Source organism: Geotrypetes seraphini, chromosome 1 (assembly GCF_902459505.1).
Source record: "Geotrypetes seraphini chromosome 1, aGeoSer1.1, whole genome shotgun sequence".
Classification (NCBI taxonomy): Eukaryota; Metazoa; Chordata; class Amphibia; order Gymnophiona; family Dermophiidae; genus Geotrypetes; species Geotrypetes seraphini.
This window is the reverse complement of record NC_047084.1, coordinates 282,579,400-282,597,576: the sequence shown is the minus strand read 5'-3', so window position 1 is coordinate 282,597,576 and position 18,177 is coordinate 282,579,400. Positions and strand designations below refer to the sequence as shown.

Genomic DNA, 18,177 nt, shown 5'->3' with positions numbered 1-18,177 from the left:
AAATCCAATGATTACAGGTGCTCCATTCCAAAATGTATACGATGAAATTTCAACATTTCAATGTTCTGCTTTACTAATGCTTGGAACTGTTGGCATTGCCTTCTGGAACTTCGATCCAAGGCAAGTGCTCAGAGCAAGCAATGGTTTTGCCTGGCTTAATCTCCTCAATTTCAGATGTTTTATCAGTTCTTTCCACACATTCGTTTTTATAATCATTTTAGAATGCAAACCTTTTCAAGGTGCATTCTAAAACAAGCATTCTGGGTTAACACGCTTGATACCGATGTAGATTGCACTCAATGTATTCAGGTACTCTAGTGAATGGATGGTGCTCTAACCAATGCGCAAACCTCTCAGATTTTTTGAATCAGCTGTGGAGTTCAGATGCTCTGAATTCAATAGTTATTTTCGGTGTTATACTGATTAAATGTCCCTGCTCCGAATTTACTGTTATCCATATCACCAGTCTCTGCCAATAATATGACTTCCATCTTATTCCCTTCTTGAGTTCAGATTCAATTTACATAGAAATAATTCAAGAAATCTATTGCTACCTAGGTAGGATATCTCTTCTAAATTGCTAGTGCGACTTCCTCCCAGAGAACTTAGCACTGTCACTTCAGATCTGAATCTAGATAAAGTTCAGGTCATCCGATGAGCTGATACCTGTGTCCCCATCTAGGAATCAGATCAGGTATCTATAAAGTAGGAGTCCATGTCTCTCATTTCCATGCTAGCTTGGTGAATGATATCAGAGCATAGCTGTTGCGGACTGGTAGGGCATTTAAATGTGATGAACCAGAACTTGTCTGAATTGCTCTTGTTTGCCCCTTAAAATATGAACATGATATTTGTCACTAGGCAAAGTAAGGACTGAAAATAACATGTTGCCAACTCATGTGGCAGGCTCCTTCCACTTGCGAACAAAATCTCTTCCCTACACGTAGGAAATAAACAAACTAAGAAAAGAATCAGAAGTAGCAGTAGGAAATGTGTTTACTGGAGAGAAATCTAACAGAGGAGCTTCTTCCCAATTGGCTCTGTAGCTCAGTGGTAAGAGCACTGGTTTCGTAAACCAGGGGTCATGAGTTCAACCCTCATCAGGGCTTCCTTATGCTTTTCTGTAAACAGTGCTTGGAACTTAATATAGCCTGCTTGGTCTTCAAAATATGATCTAGACTGTAAAAATATATTTCAAGTATTAAAAGTTGTCAAAACTATAAGATCCTGGGAAGAATATCTCCCAACAAGGCATGCACAGCTTTGTAATGCTGGCCAGAAGCATTAGATTGTCGGGCTGTACAAACTAGGCTTGTCTATCAAGTGTAAGTGAGTGATCATACCCTTGAACCAAAGGAGAGCTTATTTCCAAAAGCACCTCAGAGAATGGCACGGGATGCATCGTAGGATCTTGACATCTGAACTAAGGCCTGCATAGATTGACATAATCTCTGACAATTCTGCACATGGTTTATTTCTCCCTTTTGCATGGCTTGACACCAACTCTTGCATTTTTCTAAGTGGACTTTCATTTAATAGAAGAAATGACTTTTTTGGTCAATTATTCATGGAGATGAAATGAATAATTTTTCAGGAGCGTAGAAAACATCTCTACGTTTGCAATGCAATGCTATACTTTCCAAATAACATACGTGCTTCCGTCTTGAACTTAGAAGCTGAAAAAATGGAAAGATCAGCTCAGCTTAGACGTTGACCCTAAGCTTAGTTTCGCTTACTGTGCCTTAACTGTCTCAAACTCAATTTGCTGCCCTGTTTCGGTTCAGTCCAAAGGTAATTTTAATTTTCAGTCATGCTTTTGACTAAAAATGACCATGTGTTTTCGATGAAAGCAGAAAATTTATGCTTTGTCCCATTTGTCACTCATCCTTAATCAATCGGAACAGAAATTGCTCCTCTTGCTGGATTTCTATATGTGGATTTGCTCTCTACCAAAGCTACTACCATCCTTAGGCTCCTCTGGGCCTATCGTACAATCACTGGTCATCTGTGGGTGTTGTTACAGCAGGAGCAATACCCGGCTACTTCTGCACATTTCGTTTTGCATGTGGGTGGAGGCAATTTTGCTTGGAGGTTAAATACGGACTTTCATTATTTAAATTATATTCTGGCTTGGATGCTGTGGGTTTAGCAGAGTGAAGCGGACTGCAAGGCCTGCCAATCCTCAGAGACCCTCATTGTTTCACGCTCACAAGAGCAAACTTGAGCATTCGCTCTTGCATTTCGTTTTGGCTGAAAGCAGGCGATAAGTTTGGGCCGCAGTTTCTGTTTCGGACGAAAGCTTTCAGACAGTTTCGGCGGAGGTTTCAATTTTATTGGAAACTGAGAAAAGCAGTTTCTGTCGAACGTTATCCCTATTTGAAATGTGTTGCCAAACCTTAAGCGAGGTGCCGAATTAGTTTGAAAATGAGCCATAGCTCAGAGACTTGGTATTGGGGGGCTTATGCTTTTTGTAAACGTTGCCTTCCTTTCCCTTAAAAAATATGTTTCTACGTTGAAATGTGTAAAGTTGACCATTCTAAGTTTTGACTCTTTCCTGGAAAGGATTAGACATCCTCTAAGATTCTTGAATTCTTTTGATGTACCATTACCAAGAAAGGAAAAGAAATGGAAAGAAAGGAACCCTGCCACGTGTGCATGAAAAACCCCTTTTCTATGTTTATTAGAGGGAAATTACTCAAATTCTTATTTTAGAAGATAGCAAAGCCAAAAAGATAGAAAAAAGTGAAAGGGGGGCAAGAAAGGCCATTGATGATATTTTCTGGGAAGTGTGCATTTGGAAAGTTAGTGTAAGTAGGGATCTCTCTCCAAGTGACCATAGACGAAAGAAAGACCAGCACTGTGGCAGGCTCTGTAGCTCAGTGGTTAGAGCACTGGTCTTGTAAACCAGGGGTCGTGAGTTCAATTCTCATCAGAGCCTAGATTTGCTTTACCATGTAAAAAGTATCAGCTTCCTTTACTGAAAGCAGGTACGCTATCCTATACCATTTCTGATCCCTGAGTAGAACCTCTTCCTCATTTTTCAGCCTGCTCTCTCTACATGATGGCTAATTCGCTTACTAAATATTTTCAGTGGCTTCCTATTAAAGCCCAATTTCTAGCAATGAAGAGCTGCTCCTGCAACTGTTGTCTTCTTCACACTTTTCATCTTCTACTATGCTTAATGTTCCCTGCCATTTTATGGATATATAACCAAGAAAGGAGAAGAAATGGAAAGAAAGGAAACCTGCCACGTGTGCATGAAAAGCCCATTTTCTATGTTTATAGAGGGAAATTATTCGAATTCTTATTTTAGAAGATAGCAAAGCCAAAAAGATAGAAAAAAGCGAAAGGTGGCAAGAAAGGCCATTGATGATATTTTCTGGGAAGTATGCATTTGGAAAGTTAGTGTAAGTAGGGATCTCTCTCCAAGTGACCATAGACGAAAGAAAGAATAGCACTGTGGCAGGCTCTGTAGCTCAGTGGTTAGAGCACTGGTCTTGTAAACCAGGGGTAGTGAGTTCAATTCTCATCAGAGCCTAGAGTTGCTTTACCATGTAAAAAGTATCAGCTTCCTTTACTGAAAGCAGGCACGCTATCCTATACCATTTCTGATCCCTGAGTAGAACCTCTTCCTCATTTTTCAGCCTGCTCTCTCTACATGATGGCTAATTCGCTTACTAAATATTTTCAGTGGCTTCCTATTAAAGCCCAATTTCTAGCAATGAAGAGCTGCTCCTGCAACTGTTGTCTTCTTCACACTTTTCATCTTCTACCATGCTTAATGTTCCCTGCCATTTTATGGATATATAACCAAGAAAGGAGAAGAAATGGAAAGAAAGGAAACCTGCCACGTGTGCATGAAAAGCCCATTTTCTATGTTTATAGAGGGAAATTACTCGAATTCTTATTTTAGAAGATAGCAAAGCCAAAAAGATAGAAAAAAGCGAAAGGTGGCAAGAAAGGCCATTGATGATATTTTCTGGGAAGTATGCATTTGGAAAGTTAGTGTAAGTAGGGATCTCTCTCCAAGTGACCATAGACGAATGAAAGAACAGCACTGTGGCAGGCTCTGTAGCTCAGTGGTTAGAGCACTGGTCTAGTAAACCAGGGGTTGTGAGTTCAATTCTCATCAGAGCCTAGATTAGCTTTACCTTGTAAAAAGTGTCAGCTTCCTTTACTGAAAGAAGACACCCCAATCCTTTACCATTTCTTATCCCTGAATAGAACCTCTTCCTCATTCTTCAGCCTTCTCTCTCTACATGATGGCTAATTCGCTTACTGAATATTTTCAGTGGCTTCCTATTAAAGCCCAATTTCTAGCAATGAAGAGCTGCTGCTGCTACTGTTGTCTTCTTCACACTCTTCATCTACTATGCTTAATGTTCTCTGCCATTTTATGGATTAGCCAAAACAAACAAACAAAAAAAAAAAAGCTTAAATCCAATGATTACAGGTGCTCCATTCCAAAATGTATACGATGAAATTTCAACATTTCAATGTTCTGCTTTACTAATGCTTGGAACTGTTGGCATTGCCTTCTGGAACTTCGATCCAAGGCAAGTGCTCAGAGCAAGCAATGGTTTTGCCTGGCTTAATCTCCTCAATTTCAGATGTTTTATCAGTTCTTTCCACACATTCGTTTTTATAATCATTTTAGAATGCAAACCTTTTCAAGGTGCATTCTAAAACAAGCATTCTGGGTTAACACGCTTGATACCGATGTAGATTGCACTCAATGTATTCAGGTACTCTAGTGAATGGATGGTGCTCTAACCAATGCGCAAACCTCTCAGATTTTTTGAATCAGCTGTGGAGTTCAGATGCTCTGAATTCAATAGTTATTTTCGGTGTTATACTGATTAAATGTCCCTGCTCCGAATTTACTGTTATCCATATCACCAGTCTCTGCCAATAATATGACTTCCATCTTATTCCCTTCTTGAGTTCAGATTCAATTTACATAGAAATAATTCAAGAAATCTATTGCTACCTAGGTAGGATATCTCTTCTAAATTGCTAGTGCGACTTCCTCCCAGAGAACTTAGCACTGTCACTTCAGATCTGAATCTAGATAAAGTTCAGGTCATCCGATGAGCTGATACCTGTGTCCCCATCTAGGAATCAGATCAGGTATCTATAAAGTAGGAGTCCATGTCTCTCATTTCCATGCTAGCTTGGTGAATGATATCAGAGCATAGCTGTTGCGGACTGGTAGGGCATTTAAATGTGATGAACCAGAACTTGTCTGAATTGCTCTTGTTTGCCCCTTAAAATATGAACATGATATTTGTCACTAGGCAAAGTAAGGACTGAAAATAACATGTTGCCAACTCATGTGGCAGGCTCCTTCCACTTGCGAACAAAATCTCTTCCCTACACGTAGGAAATAAACAAACTAAGAAAAGAATCAGAAGTAGCAGTAGGAAATGTGTTTACTGGAGAGAAATCTAACAGAGGAGCTTCTTCCCAATTGGCTCTGTAGCTCAGTGGTAAGAGCACTGGTTTCGTAAACCAGGGGTCATGAGTTCAACCCTCATCAGGGCTTCCTTATGCTTTTCTGTAAACAGTGCTTGGAACTTAATATAGCCTGCTTGGTCTTCAAAATATGATCTAGACTGTAAAAATATATTTCAAGTATTAAAAGTTGTCAAAACTATAAGATCCTGGGAAGAATATCTCCCAACAAGGCATGCACAGCTTTGTAATGCTGGCCAGAAGCATTAGATTGTCGGGCTGTACAAACTAGGCTTGTCTATCAAGTGTAAGTGAGTGATCATACCCTTGAACCAAAGGAGAGCTTATTTCCAAAAGCACCTCAGAGAATGGCACGGGATGCATCGTAGGATCTTGACATCTGAACTAAGGCCTGCATAGATTGACATAATCTCTGACAATTCTGCACATGGTTTATTTCTCCCTTTTGCATGGCTTGACACCAACTCTTGCATTTTTCTAAGTGGACTTTCATTTAATAGAAGAAATGACTTTTTTGGTCAATTATTCATGGAGATGAAATGAATAATTTTTCAGGAGCGTAGAAAACATCTCTACGTTTGCAATGCAATGCTATACTTTCCAAATAACATACGTGCTTCCGTCTTGAACTTAGAAGCTGAAAAAATGGAAAGATCAGCTCAGCTTAGACGTTGACCCTAAGCTTAGTTTCGCTTACTGTGCCTTAACTGTCTCAAACTCAATTTGCTGCCCTGTTTCGGTTCAGTCCAAAGGTAATTTTAATTTTCAGTCATGCTTTTGACTAAAAATGACCATGTGTTTTCGATGAAAGCAGAAAATTTATGCTTTGTCCCATTTGTCACTCATCCTTAATCAATCGGAACAGAAATTGCTCCTCTTGCTGGATTTCTATATGTGGATTTGCTCTCTACCAAAGCTACTACCATCCTTAGGCTCCTCTGGGCCTATCGTACAATCACTGGTCATCTGTGGGTGTTGTTACAGCAGGAGCAATACCCGGCTACTTCTGCACATTTCGTTTTGCATGTGGGTGGAGGCAATTTTGCTTGGAGGTTAAATACGGACTTTCATTATTTAAATTATATTCTGGCTTGGATGCTGTGGGTTTAGCAGAGTGAAGCGGACTGCAAGGCCTGCCAATCCTCAGAGACCCTCATTGTTTCACGCTCACAAGAGCAAACTTGAGCATTCGCTCTTGCATTTCGTTTTGGCTGAAAGCAGGCGATAAGTTTGGGCCGCAGTTTCTGTTTCGGACGAAAGCTTTCAGACAGTTTCGGCGGAGGTTTCAATTTTATTGGAAACTGAGAAAAGCAGTTTCTGTCGAACGTTATCCCTATTTGAAATGTGTTGCCAAACCTTAAGCGAGGTGCCGAATTAGTTTGAAAATGAGCCATAGCTCAGAGACTTGGTATTGGGGGGCTTATGCTTTTTGTAAACGTTGCCTTCCTTTCCCTTAAAAAATATGTTTCTACGTTGAAATGTGTAAAGTTGACCATTCTAAGTTTTGACTCTTTCCTGGAAAGGATTAGACATCCTCTAAGATTCTTGAATTCTTTTGATGTACCATTACCAAGAAAGGAAAAGAAATGGAAAGAAAGGAACCCTGCCACGTGTGCATGAAAAACCCCTTTTCTATGTTTATTGAGGGAAATTACTCAAATTCTTATTTTAGAAGATAGCAAAGCCAAAAAGATAGAAAAAAGTGAAAGGGGGGCAAGAAAGGCCATTGATGATATTTTCTGGGAAGTGTGCATTTGGAAAGTTAGTGTAAGTAGGGATCTCTCTCCAAGTGACCATAGACGAAAGAAAGACCAGCACTGTGGCAGGCTCTGTAGCTCAGTGGTTAGAGCACTGGTCTTGTAAACCAGGGGTCGTGAGTTCAATTCTCATCAGAGCCTAGATTTGCTTTACCATGTAAAAAGTATCAGCTTCCTTTACTGAAAGCAGGTACGCTATCCTATACCATTTCTGATCCCTGAGTAGAACCTCTTCCTCATTTTTCAGCCTGCTCTCTCTACATGATGGCTAATTCGCTTACTAAATATTTTCAGTGGCTTCCTATTAAAGCCCAATTTCTAGCAATGAAGAGCTGCTCCTGCAACTGTTGTCTTCTTCACACTTTTCATCTTCTACTATGCTTAATGTTCCCTGCCATTTTATGGATATATAACCAAGAAAGGAGAAGAAATGGAAAGAAAGGAAACCTGCCACGTGTGCATGAAAAGCCCATTTTCTATGTTTATAGAGGGAAATTATTCGAATTCTTATTTTAGAAGATAGCAAAGCCAAAAAGATAGAAAAAAGCGAAAGGTGGCAAGAAAGGCCATTGATGATATTTTCTGGGAAGTATGCATTTGGAAAGTTAGTGTAAGTAGGGATCTCTCTCCAAGTGACCATAGACGAAAGAAAGAATAGCACTGTGGCAGGCTCTGTAGCTCAGTGGTTAGAGCACTGGTCTTGTAAACCAGGGGTAGTGAGTTCAATTCTCATCAGAGCCTAGATTTGCTTTACCATGTAAAAAGTATCAGCTTCCTTTACTGAAAGCAGGTACGCTATCCTATACCATTTCTGATCCCTGAGTAGAACCTCTTCCTCATTTTTCAGCCTGCTCTCTCTACATGATGGCTAATTCGCTTACTAAATATTTTCAGTGGCTTCCTATTAAAGCCCAATTTCTAGCAATGAAGAGCTGCTCCTGCAACTGTTGTCTTCTTCACACTTTTCATCTTCTACTATGCTTAATGTTCCCTGCCATTTTATGGATATATAACCAAGAAAGGAGAAGAAATGGAAAGAAAGGAAACCTGCCACGTGTGCATGAAAAGCCCATTTTCTATGTTTATAGAGGGAAATTATTCGAATTCTTATTTTAGAAGATAGCAAAGCCAAAAAGATAGAAAAAAGCGAAAGGTGGCAAGAAAGGCCATTGATGATATTTTCTGGGAAGTATGCATTTGGAAAGTTAGTGTAAGTAGGGATCTCTCTCCAAGTGACCATAGACGAAAGAAAGAATAGCACTGTGGCAGGCTCTGTAGCTCAGTGGTTAGAGCACTGGTCTTGTAAACCAGGGGTAGTGAGTTCAATTCTCATCAGAGCCTAGAGTTGCTTTACCATGTAAAAAGTATCAGCTTCCTTTACTGAAAGCAGGCACGCTATCCTATACCATTTCTGATCCCTGAGTAGAACCTCTTCCTCATTTTTCAGCCTGCTCTCTCTACATGATGGCTAATTCGCTTACTAAATATTTTCAGTGGCTTCCTATTAAAGCCCAATTTCTAGCAATGAAGAGCTGCTCCTGCAACTGTTGTCTTCTTCACACTTTTCATCTTCTACCATGCTTAATGTTCCCTGCCATTTTATGGATATATAACCAAGAAAGGAGAAGAAATGGAAAGAAAGGAAACCTGCCACGTGTGCATGAAAAGCCCATTTTCTATGTTTATAGAGGGAAATTACTCGAATTCTTATTTTAGAAGATAGCAAAGCCAAAAAGATTGAAAAAAGCGAAAGGGGGCAAGAAAGGCCATTGATGATATTTTCTGGGAAGTGTGCATTTGGAAAGTTAGTGTAAGTAGGGATCTCTCTCCAAGTGACCATAGACGAATGAAAGAACAGCACTGTGGCAGGCTCTGTAGCTCAGTGGTTAGAGCACTGGTCTAGTAAACCAGGGGTTGTGAGTTCAATTCTCATCAGAGCCTAGATTAGCTTTACCTTGTAAAAAGTGTCAGCTTCCTTTACTGAAAGAAGACACCCCAATCCTTTACCATTTCTGATCCCTGAATAGAACCTCTTCCTCATTCTTCAGCCTTCTCTCTCTACATGATGGCTAATTCACTAACTGAATATTTTCAGTGGGCTTCCTATTAAAGCCCAATTTCTAGCAATGAAGAGCTGCTGCTGCTACTGTTGTCTTCTTCACACTCTTCATCTACTATGCTTAATGTTCTCTGCCATTTTATGGATTAGCCAAAACAAACAAACAAAAAAAAAAAAGCTTAAATCCAATGATTACAGGTGCTCCATTCCAAAATGTATACGATGAAATTTCAACATTTCAATGTTCTGCTTTACTAATGCTTGGAACTGTTGGCATTGCCTTCTGGAACTTCGATCCAAGGCAAGTGCTCAGAGCAAGCAATGGTTTTGCCTGGCTTAATCTCCTCAATTTCAGATGTTTTATCAGTTCTTTCCACACATTCGTTTTTATAATCATTTTAGAATGCAAACCTTTTCAAGGTGCATTCTAAAACAAGCATTCTGGGTTAACACGCTTGATACCGATGTAGATTGCACTCAATGTATTCAGGTACTCTAGCGAATGGATGGTGCTCTAACCAATGCGCATCCCTCTCAGATTTTTTGAATCAGCCGTGGAGTTCAGATGCTCTGAATTCAATAGTTATTTTCGGTGTTACACTGATTAAATGTCCCTGCTCCGAATTTACTGTTATCCATATCACCAGTCTCTGCCAATAATATGACTTCCATCTTATTCCCTTCTTGAGTTCAGATTCAATTTACATAGAAATAATTCAAGAAATCTATTGCTACCTAGGTAGGATATCTCTTCTAAATTGCTAGTGCGACTTCCTCCCAGAGAACTTAGCACTGTCACTTCAGATCTGAATCTAGATAAAGTTCAGGTCATCCGATGAGCTGATACCTGTGTCCCCATCTAGGAATCAGATCAGGTATCTATAAAGTAGGAGTCCATGTCTCTCATTTCCATGCTAGCTTGGTGAATGATATCAGAGCATAGCTGTTGCGGACTGGTAGGGCATTTAAATGTGATGAACCAGAACTTGTCTGAATTGCTCTTGTTTGCCCCTTAAAATATGAACATGATATTTGTCACTAGGCAAAGTAAGGACTGAAAATAACATGTTGCCAACTCATGTGGCAGGCTCCTTCCACTTGCGAACAAAATCTCTTCCCTACACGTAGGAAATAAACAAACTAAGAAAAGAATCAGAAGTAGCAGTAGGAAATGTGTTTACTGGAGAGAAATCTAACAGAGGAGCTTCTTCCCAATTGGCTTTGTAGCTCAGTGGTAAGAGCACTGGTTTTGTAAACCAGGGGTCATGAGTTCAACCCTCATCAGGGCTTCCTTATGCTTTTCTGTAAACAGTGCTTGGAACTTAATATAGCCTGCTTGGTCTTCAAAATATGATCTAGACTGTAAAAATATATTTCAAGTATTAAAAGTTGTCAAAACTATAAGATCCTGGGAAGAATATCTCCCAACAAGGCATGCACAGCTTTGTAATGCTGGCCAGAAGCATTAGATTGTCGGGCTGTACAAACTAGGCTTGTCTATCAAGTGTAAGTGAGTGATCATACCCTTGAACCAAAGGAGAGCTTATTTCCAAAAGCACCTCAGAGAATGGCACGGGATGCATCGTAGGATCTTGACATCTGAACTAAGGCCTGCATAGATTGACATAATCTCTGACAATTCTGCACATGGTTTATTTCTCCCTTTTGCATGGCTTGACACCAACTCTTGCATTTTTCTAAGTGGACTTTCATTTAATAGAAGAAATGACTTTTTTGGTCAATTATTCATGGAGATGAAATGAATAATTTTTCAGGAGCGTAGAAAACATCTCTACGTTTGCAATGCAATGCTATACTTTCCAAATAACATACGTGCTTCCGTCTTGAACTTAGAAGCTGAAAAAATGGAAAGATCAGCTCAGCTTAGACGTTGACCCTAAGCTTAGTTTCGCTTACTGTGCCTTAACTGTCTCAAACTCAATTTGCTGCCCTGTTTCGGTTCAGTCCAAAGGTAATTTTAATTTTCAGTCATGCTTTTGACTAAAAATGACCATGTGTTTTCGATGAAAGCAGAAAATTTATGCTTTGTCCCATTTGTCACTCATCCTTAATCAATCGGAACAGAAATTGCTCCTCTTGCTGGATTTCTATATGTGGATTTGCTCTCTACCAAAGCTACTACCATCCTTAGGCTCCTCTGGGCCTATCGTACAATCACTGGTCATCTGTGGGTGTTGTTACAGCAGGAGCAATACCCGGCTACTTCTGCACATTTCGTTTTGCATGTGGGTGGAGGCAATTTTGCTTGGAGGTTAAATACGGACTTTCATTATTTAAATTATATTCTGGCTTGGATGCTGTGGGTTTAGCAGAGTGAAGCGGACTGCAAGGCCTGCCAATCCTCAGAGACCCTCATTGTTTCACGCTCACAAGAGCAAACTTGAGCATTCGCTCTTGCATTTCGTTTTGGCTGAAAGCAGGCGATAAGTTTGGGCCGCAGTTTCTGTTTCGGACGAAAGCTTTCAGACAGTTTCGGCGGAGGTTTCAATTTTATTGGAAACTGAGAAAAGCAGTTTCTGTCGAACGTTATCCCTATTTGAAATGTGTTGCCAAACCTTAAGCGAGGTGCCGAATTAGTTTGAAAATGAGCCATAGCTCAGAGACTTGGTATTGGGGGGCTTATGCTTTTTGTAAACGTTGCCTTCCTTTCCCTTAAAAAATATGTTTCTACGTTGAAATGTGTAAAGTTGACCATTCTAAGTTTTGACTCTTTCCTGGAAAGGATTAGACATCCTCTAAGATTCTTGAATTCTTTTGATGTACCATTACCAAGAAAGGAAAAGAAATGGAAAGAAAGGAACCCTGCCACGTGTGCATGAAAAACCCCTTTTCTATGTTTATTGAGGGAAATTACTCAAATTCTTATTTTAGAAGATAGCAAAGCCAAAAAGATAGAAAAAAGTGAAAGGGGGGCAAGAAAGGCCATTGATGATATTTTCTGGGAAGTGTGCATTTGGAAAGTTAGTGTAAGTAGGGATCTCTCTCCAAGTGACCATAGACGAAAGAAAGACCAGCACTGTGGCAGGCTCTGTAGCTCAGTGGTTAGAGCACTGGTCTTGTAAACCAGGGGTCGTGAGTTCAATTCTCATCAGAGCCTAGATTTGATTTACTATGTAAAAAGTATCAGCTTCCTTTATTGAAAACAGGCACGCTATCCTTTACCATTTCTGATCCCTGAGTAGAACCTCTTCCTCATTCTTCAGCCTGCTCTCTCTACATGATGGCTAATTCGCTTACTGAATATTTTCAGTGGCTTCCTATTAAAGCCCAATTTCTAGTAATGAAGAGCTGCTGCTGCTACTGTTGTCTTCTTCACACTTTTCATCTTCTACTATGCTTAATGTTCCCTGCCATTTTATGGATTTATAACTAAGAAAGGAGAAGAAATGGAAAGAAAGGAACCCTGCCATGTGTGCATGAAAAGCTCATTTTCTATGTTTATAGAGGGAAATTATTCGAATTCTTATTTTAGAAGATAGCAAAGCCAAAAAGATAGAAAAAAGCGAAAGGTGGCAAGAAAGGCCATTGATGATATTTTCTGGGAAGTATGCATTTGGAAAGTTAGTGTAAGTAGGGATCTCTCTCCAAGTGACCATAGACGAAAGAAAGAATAGCACTGTGGCAGGCTCTGTAGCTCAGTGGTTAGAGCACTGGTCTTGTAAACCAGGGGTAGTCAGTTCAATTCTCATCAGAGCCTAGATTTGCTTTACCATGTAAAAAGTATCAGCTTCCTTTACTGAAAGCAGGTACGCTATCCTATACCATTTCTGATCCCTGAGTAGAACCTCTTCCTCATTTTTCAGCCTGCTCTCTCTACATGATGGCTAATTCGCTTACTAAATATTTTCAGTGGCTTCCTATTAAAGCCCAATTTCTAGCAATGAAGAGCTGCTCCTGCAACTGTTGTCTTCTTCACACTTTTCATCTTCTACTATGCTTAATGTTCCCTGCCATTTTATGGATATATAACCAAGAAAGGAGAAGAAATGGAAAGAAAGGAAACCTGCCACGTGTGCATGAAAAGCCCATTTTCTATGTTTATAGAGGGAAATTACTCGAATTCTTATTTTGGAAGATAGCAAAGCCAAAAAGATTGAAAAAAGCGAAAGGGGGCAAGAAAGGCCATTGATGATATTTTCTGGGAAGTGTGCATTTGGAAAGTTAGTGTAAGTAGGGATCTCTCTCCAAGTGACCATAGACGAAAGAAAGAACAGCACTGTGGCAGGCTCTGTAGCTCAGTAGTTAGAGCACTGGTCTAGTAAACCAGGGGTTGTGAGTTCAATTCTCATCAGAGCCTAGATTAGCTTTACCTTGTAAAAAGTGTCAGCTTCCTTTACTGAAAGAAGACACCCCAATCCTTTACCATTTCTGATCCCTGAATAGAACCTCTTCCTCATTCTTCAGCCTTCTCTCTCTACATGATGGCTAATTCACTAACTGAATATTTTCAGTGGGCTTCCTATTAAAGCCCAATTTCTAGCAATGAAGAGCTGCTGCTGCTACTGTTGTCTTCTTCACACTCTTCATCTACTATGCTTAATGTTCTCTGCCATTTTATGGATTAGCCAAAACAAACAAACAAAAAAAAAAAGCTTAAATCCAATGATTACAGGTGCTCCATTCCAAAATGTATACGATGAAATTTCAACATTTCAATGTTCTGCTTTACTAATGCTTGGAACTGTTGGCATTGCCTTCTGGAACTTCGATCCAAGGCAAGTGCTCAGAGCAAGCAATGGTTTTGCCTGGCTTATTCTCCTCAATTTCAGATGTTTTATCAGTTCTTTCCACACATTCGTTTTTATAATCATTTTAGAATGCAAACCTTTTCAATGTGCATTCTAAAACAAGCATTCTGGGTTAACACGCTTGATACCGATGTAGATTGCACTCAATGTATTCAGGTACTCTAGCGAATGGATGGTGCTCTAACCAATGCGCATCCCTCTCAGATTTTTTGAATCAGCTGTGGAGTTCAGATGCTCTGAATTCAATAGTTATTTTCGGTGTTATACTGATTAAATGTCCCTGCTCCGAATTTACTGTTATCCATATCACCAGTCTCTGCCAATAATATGACTTCCATCTTATTCCCTTCTTGAGTTCAGATTCAATTTACATAGAAATAATTCAAGAAATCTATTGCTACCTAGGTAGGATATCTCTTCTAAATTGCTAGTGCGACTTCCTCCCAGAGAACTTAGCACTGTCACTTCAGATCTGAATCTAGATAAAGTTCAGGTCATCCGATGAGCTGATACTTGTGTCCCCATCTAGGAATCAGATCAGGTATCTATAAAGTAGGAGTCCATGTCTCTCATTTCCATGCTAGCTTGGTGAATGATATCAGAGCATAGCTGTTGCGGACTGGTAGGGCATTTAAATGTGATGAACCAGAACTTGTCTGAATTGCTCTTGTTTGCCCCTTAAAATATGAACGTGATATTTGTCACTAGGCAAAGTAAGGACTGAAAATAACATGTTGCCAACTCATGTGGCAGGCTCCTTCCACTTGCGAACAAAATCTCTTCCCTACACGTAGGAAATAAACAAACTAAGAAAAGAATCAGAAGTAGCAGTAGGAAATGTGTTTACTGGAGAGAAATCTAACAGAGGAGCTTCTTCCCAATTGGCTCTGTAGCTCAGTGGTAAGAGCACTGGTTTTGTAAACCAGGGGTCATGAGTTCAACCCTCATCAGGGCCTCCTTACGCTTTTCTGTAAACAGTGCTTGGAACTTAATATAGCCTGCTTGGTCTTCAAAATATGATCTAGACTGTAAAAATATATTTCAAGTATTAAAAGTTGTCAAAACTATAAGATCCTGGGAAGAATATCTCCCAACAAGGCATGCACAGCTTTGTAATGCTGGCCAGAAGCATTAGATTGTCGGGCTGTACAAACTAGGCTTGTCTATCAAGTGTAAGTGAGTGATCATACCCTTGAACCAAAGGAGAGCTTATTTCCAAAAGCACCTCAGAGAATGGCACGGGATGCATCGTAGGATCTTGACATCTGAACTAAGGCCTGCATAGATTGACATAATCTCTGACAATTCTGCACATGGTTTATTTCTCCCTTTTGCATGGCTTGACACCAACTCTTGCATTTTTCTAAGTGGACTTTCATTTAATAGAAGAAATGACTTTTTTGGTCAATTATTCATGGAGATGAAATGAATAATTTTTCAGGAGCGTAGAAAACATCTCTACGTTTGCAATGCAATGCTATACTTTCCAAATAACATACGTGCTTCCGTCTTGAACTTAGAAGCTGAAAAAATGGAAAGATCAGCTCAGCTTAGACGTTGACCCTAAGCTTAGTTTCGCTTACTGTGCCTTAACTGTCTCAAACTCAATTTGCTGCCCTGTTTCGGTTCAGTCCAAAGGTAATTTTAATTTTCAGTCATGCTTTTGACTAAAAATGACCATGTGTTTTCGATGAAAGCAGAAAATTTATGCTTTGTCCCATTTGTCACTCATCCTTAATCAATCGGAACAGAAATTGCTCCTCTTGCTGGATTTCTATATGTGGATTTGCTCTCTACCAAAGCTACTACCATCCTTAGGCTCCTCTGGGCCTATCGTACAATCACTGGTCATCTGTGGGTGTTGTTACAGCAGGAGCAATACCCGGCTACTTCTGCACATTTCGTTTTGCATGTGGGTGGAGGCAATTTTGCTTGGAGGTTAAATACGGACTTTCATTATTTAAATTATATTCTGGCTTGGATGCTATGGGTTTAGCAGAGTGCAATGCCTGCCAATCCTCAGAGACCCTCATTGTTTCACGCTCACAAGAGCAAACTTGAGCATTCGCTCTTGCTTTTCGTTTGGGCTGAAAGCAGGCGATAAGTTTGGGCCGCAGTTTCTGATTCGGACCAAAGCTTTCAGACAGTTTCGGCGGAGGTTTCAGTTTTATTGGAAACTGAGAAAAGCAGTTTCTGTCGACCGTTATCCCTATTTGAAATGTGTTGCCAAACCTTAAGCGAGGTGCCGAATTAGTTTGAAAATGAGCCATAGCTCAGAGACTTGGTATTGGGGGGCTTATGCTTTTTGTAAACGTTGCCTTCCTTCCCTTAAAAAATATTTTCTACGTTGAAATGTGTAAAGATGACCATTCTAAGTTTTGACTCTTTCCTGGAAAGGATTAAACATCCTCTAAGATTCTTGAATTCTTTTGATGTTCCATTACCAAGAAAGGAAAAGAAATGGAAAGAAAGGAACCCTGCCACATGTGCATGAAAAACCCCTTTTCTATGTTTATAGAGGGAAATTACTCGAATTCTTATTTTAGAAGATAGCAAAGCCAAAAAGATAGAAAAAAGTGAAAGGGGGGCAAGAAAGGCCATTGATGATATTTTCTGGGAAGTATGCATTTGGAAAGTTAGTGTAAGTAGGGATCTCTCTCCAAGTGACCATAGACGAAAGAAAGAACAGCACTGTGGCAGGCTCTGTAGCTCAGTGGTTAGAGCACTGGTCTTGTAAACCAGGGGTCATGAGTTCAATTCTCATCAGAGCCTAGATTTGCTTTACTGTGTAAAAAGTATCAGCTTTCTTTACTGAAAGCAGGCATGCTATCCTTTACCATTTCTGATCCCTGAGTAGAACCTCTTCCTCATTCTTCAGCCTGCTCTCTCTACATGATGGCTAATTCGTTTACTGAATATTTTCAGTGGCTTCCTATTGAAGCCCAATTTCTAGCAATGAAGAGCTGCTGCTGCTACTGTTGTCTTCTTCACACTTTTCATCTTCTACTATGCTTAATGTTCCCTGCCATTTTATGAATTGGCCAAAAAAAACAAAAACAAAAAAAAAGCTTAAATCCTATGATTACAGGTGCTCCATTCCAAAATCTATACGATGAAATTTCAACATTTCAATGTTCTGCTTTACTAATGCTTGGAACTGTTGGCATTGCCTTCTGGAACTTCGATCCTAGGCAAGTGCTCAGAGCAAACAATGGTTTTGCCTGGCTTATTCTCCTCAATTTCAGATGTTTTATCAGTTCTTTCCACACATTCGTTTTTATAATCATTTTAGAATGCAAACCTTTTCAATGTGCATTCTAAAACAAGCATTCTGGGTTAACACGCTTGATACCGATGTAGATTGCACTCAATGTATTCAGGTACGCTAGCGAATGGATGGTGCTCTAACCAATGCGCATCCCTCTCAGATTTTTTGAATCAGCTGTGGAGTTCAGATGCTCTGAATTCAATAGTTATTTTCGGTATTACACTGATTAAATGTCCCTGCTCTGAATTTACTGTTATCCATATCACCAGTCTCTGCCAATAATATGACTTCCATCTTATTCCCTTCTTGAGTTCAGATTCAATTTATATAGAAATAATTCAAGAAATCTATTGCTACCTAGGTAGGATATCTCTTCTAAATTGCTAGTGCGACTTCCTCCCAGAGAACTTAGCACTGTCACTTCAGATCTGAATCTAGATAAAGTTCAGGTCATCCGATGAGCTGATACCTGTGTCCCCATCTAGGAATCAGATCAGGTATCTATAAAGTAGGAGTCCATGTCTCTCATTTCCATGCTAGCTTGGTGAATGATATCAGAGCATAGCTGTTGCGGACTGGTAGGGCATTTAAATGTGATGAACCAGAACTTGTCTGAATTTTATTGGAAACTGAGAAAAACAGTTTCTGTCGACCGTTATCCCTATTTGAAATGTGTTGCCAAACCTTAAGCGAGGTGCCGAATTAGTTTGAAAATGAGCCATAGCTCAGAGACTTGGTATTGGGGGGCTTATGCTTTTTGTAAACGTTGCATTCCTTTCCCTTAAAAAATATGTTTCTACGTTGAAATGTGTAAAGTTGACCATTCTAAGTTTTGTCTCTTTCCTGGAA

General features: G+C 39.8%; 15 non-coding genes across 15 annotated transcripts; all 15 read left to right on the top strand.

Annotated features, from left to right (window-relative positions):
• Nucleotides 1–1,036: 1,036 nt before the first annotated feature.
• Nucleotides 1,037–1,109, top strand: TRNAT-CGU. Its single transcript has one exon. It is a non-coding gene; the product is annotated as a tRNA-Thr (tRNA).
• A 1,756-nt stretch (nucleotides 1,110–2,865) lies between these two features.
• On the top strand, nucleotides 2,866–2,938 carry TRNAT-UGU. Its single transcript has one exon. It is a non-coding gene; the product is annotated as a tRNA-Thr (tRNA).
• A 527-nt stretch (nucleotides 2,939–3,465) lies between these two features.
• Nucleotides 3,466–3,538, top strand: TRNAT-UGU. Its single transcript has one exon. It is a non-coding gene; the product is annotated as a tRNA-Thr (tRNA).
• Nucleotides 3,539–4,065: 527 nt separating this feature from the next.
• TRNAT-AGU lies at nucleotides 4,066–4,138 on the top strand. Its single transcript has one exon. It is a non-coding gene; the product is annotated as a tRNA-Thr (tRNA).
• A 1,334-nt stretch (nucleotides 4,139–5,472) lies between these two features.
• Nucleotides 5,473–5,545, top strand: TRNAT-CGU. Its single transcript has one exon. It is a non-coding gene; the product is annotated as a tRNA-Thr (tRNA).
• A 1,755-nt stretch (nucleotides 5,546–7,300) lies between these two features.
• Nucleotides 7,301–7,373, top strand: TRNAT-UGU. The gene has a single exon. It is a non-coding gene; the product is annotated as a tRNA-Thr (tRNA).
• Nucleotides 7,374–7,900: 527 nt separating this feature from the next.
• Nucleotides 7,901–7,973, top strand: TRNAT-UGU. The gene has a single exon. It is a non-coding gene; the product is annotated as a tRNA-Thr (tRNA).
• A 527-nt stretch (nucleotides 7,974–8,500) lies between these two features.
• TRNAT-UGU lies at nucleotides 8,501–8,573 on the top strand. The gene has a single exon. It is a non-coding gene; the product is annotated as a tRNA-Thr (tRNA).
• A 527-nt stretch (nucleotides 8,574–9,100) lies between these two features.
• On the top strand, nucleotides 9,101–9,173 carry TRNAT-AGU. The gene has a single exon. It is a non-coding gene; the product is annotated as a tRNA-Thr (tRNA).
• Nucleotides 9,174–10,508: 1,335 nt separating this feature from the next.
• Nucleotides 10,509–10,581, top strand: TRNAT-UGU. Its single transcript has one exon. It is a non-coding gene; the product is annotated as a tRNA-Thr (tRNA).
• A 1,755-nt stretch (nucleotides 10,582–12,336) lies between these two features.
• Nucleotides 12,337–12,409, top strand: TRNAT-UGU. The gene has a single exon. It is a non-coding gene; the product is annotated as a tRNA-Thr (tRNA).
• Nucleotides 12,410–12,936: 527 nt separating this feature from the next.
• Nucleotides 12,937–13,009, top strand: TRNAT-UGU. The gene has a single exon. It is a non-coding gene; the product is annotated as a tRNA-Thr (tRNA).
• Nucleotides 13,010–13,536: 527 nt separating this feature from the next.
• Nucleotides 13,537–13,609, top strand: TRNAT-AGU. The gene has a single exon. It is a non-coding gene; the product is annotated as a tRNA-Thr (tRNA).
• Nucleotides 13,610–14,943: 1,334 nt separating this feature from the next.
• On the top strand, nucleotides 14,944–15,016 carry TRNAT-UGU. Its single transcript has one exon. It is a non-coding gene; the product is annotated as a tRNA-Thr (tRNA).
• A 1,743-nt stretch (nucleotides 15,017–16,759) lies between these two features.
• Nucleotides 16,760–16,832, top strand: TRNAT-UGU. Its single transcript has one exon. It is a non-coding gene; the product is annotated as a tRNA-Thr (tRNA).
• The last annotated feature ends 1,345 nt before the right edge of the window (nucleotides 16,833–18,177 follow it).